Below are 6332 nucleotides of genomic sequence, written 5' to 3'. Positions count from 1 at the left end.
TCTCAGATTAACTATTTCATAAAGTGAATGGTAAAAAATATAAGTTGGACACCACTACCTGGTATTACTATTTGTAGGCTATAGTCTAATAGGGCCCACCACTATGTGTATTACTAGTTGTAACTATAGTCTATAGGGCCCACCACTATGTGGTATTACTAGTTGTAGGCTATAGTCTAATAGGGCCCACCACTACCTGGTATTACTAGTTGTAGGCTATAGTCTAATAGGGCCCACCACTACTGGTATTACTAGTTGTAGGCTATAGTCTAATAGGGCCCACCACTATGTGGTATTACTAGTTGTAGGCTAGTCTAATAGGGCCCACCACTATGTGGTATTACTAGTTGTAGGCTATAGTCTAATAGGGCCCACCACTATGTGGTATTACTAGTTGTAGGCTATAGTCTAATAGGGCCCACCACTACCTGGTATTACTAGTTGTAGGCTATAGTCTAATAGGGCCCACCACTATGTGGTATTACTAGTTGTATGCTATAGTCTAATAGGGCCCACCACTACCTGGTATTTACTAGTTGTAGGCTATAGTCTAATAGGGCCCACCACTACCTGGTATCACTAGTTGTAGGCTATAGTCTAATAGGGCCCACCACTACCTGGTATCGCTAGTTGTAGGCTATAGTCTAATAGGGCCCACCACTACCTGGTATTACTAGTTGTAGGCTATAGTCTAATAGGGCCCACCACTACTGGTATCACTAGTTTGTAGCTATAGTCTAATAGGGCCCACCACTACCTGGTATCACTAGTTGTAGGCTATAGTCTCTAGGGCCAACCACTATGTGTATTAACTAGTTGTAGGCTATAGTCTAATAGGGCCCACCACTACCTGGTATTACTCTATTGTAGGCTATAGTCTAATAGGGCCCACCACTATGTGGTATTACTAGTTGTAGGCTATAGTCTAATAGGGCCCACCACTACCTGGTATTACTAGTTGTAGGCTATAGTCTAATAGGGCCCACCACTATGTGTATTACTAGTTGTAGGCTATAGTCTAATAGGGCCCACCACTACCTGGTATTACTAGTTGTAGGCTATAGTCTAATAGGGCCCACCACTACCTGGTATACTAGTTGTAGGCTATAGTCTAATAGGGCCCACCACTACCTGGTAATACTAGTTGTAGGCTATAGTCTAATAGGGCCCCCACTATGTGGTATTACTAGTTGTAGGCTATAGTCTAATAGGGCCCACCACTACCTGGTATTACTAGTTGTAGGCTATAGTCTAATAGGGCCCACCACTACCTGGTATTACTAGTTGTAGGCTATAGTCCTAATAGGGCCCACCACTACCTGGTATTACTAGTAGTAGGCTATAGTCTAATAGGGCCCACCACTACCTGGTCATACTAGTTGTAGGCTATAGTCTAATAGGGGGCCCACCACTATGTGGTATTACTAGTTGTAGGCTATAGTCTAATAGGACCCACCACTACCTGGTATTACTAGTGTTGTAGGCTATAGTCTAATAGGGCCCACCACTATGTGGTATTACTAGTTGTAGGCTATAGTCTAATAGGGCCCCACCACTACCTGGTATTACTAGTTGTAGGCTATAGTCTAATTAGGGCCCACCACTACCTGGTAGTACTAGTTGTAGGCTATAGTCTAATAGGGCCCACCACTACTGGTATACTAGTTGTAGGCTATAGTCCTAAATAGGGCCCACCACTACCTGGTATTACTAGTTGTAGGCTATAGTCTAATAGGGCCCACCACTACCTGGTATTACTAGTTGTAGGCTATAGTCTATAGGGCCCACCACTACCTGGTATCACTAGTTGTAGGCTATAGTCCTAATAGGGCCACCACTAGGTGGTATTACTAGTTGTAGGCTATAGTCTAATAGGGCCCACCACTACTGGGTATTACTAGTTGTAGGCTATAGTCTAATAGGGCCCACCACTATGTGGTATTACTAGTTGTAGGCTATAGTCTAATAGGGCCCACCACTACCTGGTATTACTAGTTGTAGGCTATAGTCTAATAGGGCCCACCACTACCTGGTATTACTAGTTGTAGGCTATAGTCTAATAGGGCCCACCACTATGTGGTATTACTAGTTGTAGGCTATAGTCTAATAGGGCCCACCACTATGTGGTATTACTAGTTGTAGGCTATAGTCTAATAGGGCCCACCACTATGTGGTATTACTAGTTGTAGGCTATAGTCTAATAGGGCCCACCACTACCTGGTATTACTAGGTTGTAGGCTATAGTCTAATAGGGCCCACCACTACCTGGTATCACTAGTTGTAGGCTATAGTCTAATAGGGCCCACCACTATGTGGTATTACTAGTTGTAGGCTATAGTCTAATAGGGCCCACCACTACCTGGTATCACTAGTTGTAGGCTATAGTCTAATAGGGCCCACCACTACCTGGTATTACTAGTTGTAGGCTATAGTCTAATAGGGCCCACCACTACCTGGTAATACTAGTTGTAGGCTATAGTCTAATAGGGCCCACCACTACCTGGTATTACTAGTTGTAGGCTATAGTCTAATAGGGCCCACCACTATGTGGTATTACTAGTTGTAGGCTATAGTCTAATAGGGCCCACCACTACCTGGTATTACTAGTAGTAGGCTATAGTCTAATAGGGCCCACCACTACCTGGTATCACTAGTTGTAGGCTATAGTCTAATAGGGCCCACCACTACCTGGTATTACTAGTTGTAGGCTATAGTCTAATAGGGCCCACCACTATGTGGTATTACTAGTTGTAGGCTATAGTCTAATAGGGCCCACCACTATGTGGTATTACTAGTTGTAGGCTATAGTCTAATAGGGCCCACCACTACCTGGTATCACTAGTTGTAGGCTATAGTCTAATAGGGCCACCACTACCTGGTATTACTAGTTGTAGGCTATAGTCTAATAGGGCCCACCACTATGTGGTATTACTAGTTGTAGGCTATAGTCTAATAGGGCCCACCACTACCTGGTAATACTAGTTGTAGGCTATAGTCTAATAGGGCCCACCACTATGTGGTATTACTAGTTGTAGGCTATAGTCTAATAGGGCCCACCACTACCTGGTATTACTAGTTGTAGGCTATAGTCTAATAGGGCCCACCACTACCTGGTATTACTAGTTGTAGGCTATAGTCTAATAGGGCCCACCACTACCTGGTATTACTAGTTGTAGGCTATAGTCTAATAGGGCCCACCACTATGTGGTATTACTAGTTGTAGGCTATAGTCTAATAGGGCCCACCACTACCTGGTATTACTAGTTGTAGGCTATAGTCTAATAGGGCCCACCACTACCTGGTATCACTAGTTGTAGGCTATAGTCTAATAGGACCCACCACTATGTGGTATTACTAGTTGTAGGCTATAGTCTAATAGGGCCCACCACTACCTGGTATTACTAGTTGTAGGCTATAGTCTAATAGGGCCCACCACTATGTGGTATTACTAGTTGTAGGCTATAGTCTAATAGGGCCCACCACTACCTGGTATTACTAGTTGTAGGCTATAGTCTAATAGGGCCACCACTAACTGGTATTACTAGTTGTAGGCTATAGTCTAATAGGGCCCACCACTACCTGGTATTACTAGTTGTAGGCTATAGTCTAATAGGGCCCACCACTATGTGGTATCACTAGTTGTAGGCTATAGTCTAATAGGGCCCACCACTACCTGGTATTACTAGTTGTAGGCTATAGTCTAATAGGGCCCACCACTACCTGGTATTACTAGTTGTAGGCTATAGTCTAATAGGGCCCACCACTACCTGGTATTACTAGTTGTAGGCTATAGTCTAATAGGGCCCACCACTACCTGGTATTACTAGTTGTAGGCTATAGTCTAATAGGGCCCACCACTACCTGGTATCACTAGTTGTAGGCTATAGTCTAATAGGGCCCACCACTACCTGGTATCACTAGTTGTAGGCTATAGTCTAATAGGGCCCACCACTATGTGGTATTACTAGTTGTAGGCTATAGTCTAATAGGGCCCACCACTACCTGGTATTACTAGTTGTAGGCTATAGTCTAATAGGGCCCACCACTACCTGGTATTACTAGTTGTAGGCTATAGTCTAATAGGGCCCACCACTACCTGGTATTACTAGTTGTAGGCTATAGTCTAATAGGGCCCACCACTATGTGGTATTACTAGTTGTAGGCTATAGTCTAATAGGGCCCACCACTACCTGGTATTACTAGTTGTAGGCTATAGTCTAATAGGGCCCACCACTACCTGGTATTACTAGTTGTAGGCTATAGTCTAATAGGGCCCACCACTACCTGGTATTACTAGTTGTAGGCTATAGTCTAATAGGGCCCACCACTACCTGGTATTACTAGTTGTAGGCTATAGTCTAATAGGGCCCACCACTACCTGGTATTACTAGTTGTAGGCTATAGTCTAATAGGGCCCACCACTACCTGGTATTACTAGTAGTAGGCTATAGTCTAATAGGGCCCACCACTACCTGGTATTACTAGTTGTAGGCTATAGTCTAATAGGGCCCACCACTACCTGGTATTACTAGTAGTAGGCTATAGTCTAATAGGGCCCACCACTACCTGGTATTACTAGTTGTAGGCTATAGTCTAATAGGGCCCACCACTACGTGGTATTACTAGTTGTAGGCTATAGTCTAATAGGGCCCACCACTACCTGGTATTACTAGTTGTAGGCTATAGTCTAATAGGGCCCACCACTACCTGGTATTACTAGTTGTAGGCTATAGTCTAATAGGGCCCACCACTACCTGGTATTACTAGTTGTAGGCTATAGTCTAATAGGGCCCACCACTACCTGGTAATACTAGTTGTAGGCTATAGTCTAATAGGGCCCACCACTATGTGGTATTACTAGTTGTAGGCTATAGTCTAATAGGGCCCACCACTACCTGGTATTACTAGTTGTAGGCTATAGTCTAATAGGGCCCACCACTATGTGGTATCACTAGTTGTAGGCTATAGTCTAATAGGGCCCACCACTACCTGGTATTACTAGTCTAATAGGGCCCACCACTACCTGGTATTACTAGTTGTAGGCTATAGTCTAATAGGGCCCACCACTATGTGGTATCACTAGTTGTAGGCTATAGTCTAATAGGGCCAAGCACTACCTGGTATTACTAGTCTAATAGGGCCCACCACTACGTGGTATTACTAGTTGTAGGCTATAGTCTAATAGGGCCCACCACTACCTGGTATTACTAGTTGTAGGCTATAGTCTAATAGGGCCCACCACTACCTGGTATTACTAGTCTAATAGGGCCCACCACTACTTGGTATTACTAGTCTAATAGGGCCCACCACTACTGATACTACTGCCCTGTTGGAGCTAGAAACACAAGCATTTCGCTACACCTGCAATAACATCTCCTAAACACGTGTATGTGACCAATACAATTTGATTTGAAAATAGGTCTGCATAGAACAATGCTGGGAGTAGAGAGAGGGAAAAGGGAGAGAAGGATGGAGGTGACAGAGAGAATGAGGGAAGAGAAGGATGGAGGTGAGAGAGAGAGAAAGGGAGAGAAGGATGGAGGTGAGAGAGAGAAAGGGGAGAGAAGGATGGAGGTGACAGAGAGAAAGGGGAGAGAAGGATGGAGGTGACAGAGAATGAGGGAAGAGAAGGATGGAGGTGACAGAGAGAAAGGGGAGAGAAGGATGGAGGTGACAGAGAGAATGAGGGAAGAGAAGGATGGAGGTGAGAGAGAGAATGAGGGAAGAGAAGGATGGAGGTGAGAGAGAGAATGAGGGAAGAGAAGGATGGAGGTGAGAGAGAGAATGAGGGAAGAGAAGGATGGAGGTGACAGAGAGAATGAGGGAAGAGAAGGATGGAGGTGAGAGAGAGAATGAGGGAAGAGAAGGATGGAGGTGAGAGAGAGAATGAGGGAAGAGAAGGATGGAGGTGAGAGAGAAAGGGAGAGAAGGATGGAGGTGAGAGAGAGAATGAGGGAAGAGAAGGATGGAGGTGAGAGAGAGAGAAAGGGAGAGAAGGATGGAGGTGAGAGAGAGAGAAAGGGAGAGAAGGATGGAGGTGAGAGAGAGAAAGGGGAGAGAAGGATGGAGGTGAGAGAGAGAGAAAGGGAGAGAAGGATGGAGGTGAGAGGGAAGAGAAGGATGGAGGTGACAGAGAATGAGGGAAGAGAAGGATGGAGGTGACAGAGAGAAAGGGGAGAGAAGGATGGAGGTGACAGAGAGAAAGGGAAGAGAAGGATGGAGGTGAGAGAGAGAATGAGGGAAGAGAAGGATGGAGGTGACAGAGAGAAAGGGAAGAGAAGGATGGAGGTGACAGAGAGAAAGGGAAGAGAAGGATGGAGGTGAGAGAGAAT

This window comes from Salvelinus namaycush, chromosome 14 (assembly GCF_016432855.1).
Source record: "Salvelinus namaycush isolate Seneca chromosome 14, SaNama_1.0, whole genome shotgun sequence".
NCBI lineage: Eukaryota > Metazoa > Chordata > Actinopteri > Salmoniformes > Salmonidae > Salvelinus > Salvelinus namaycush.
Note: the sequence above shows the minus strand (reverse complement) of the source record.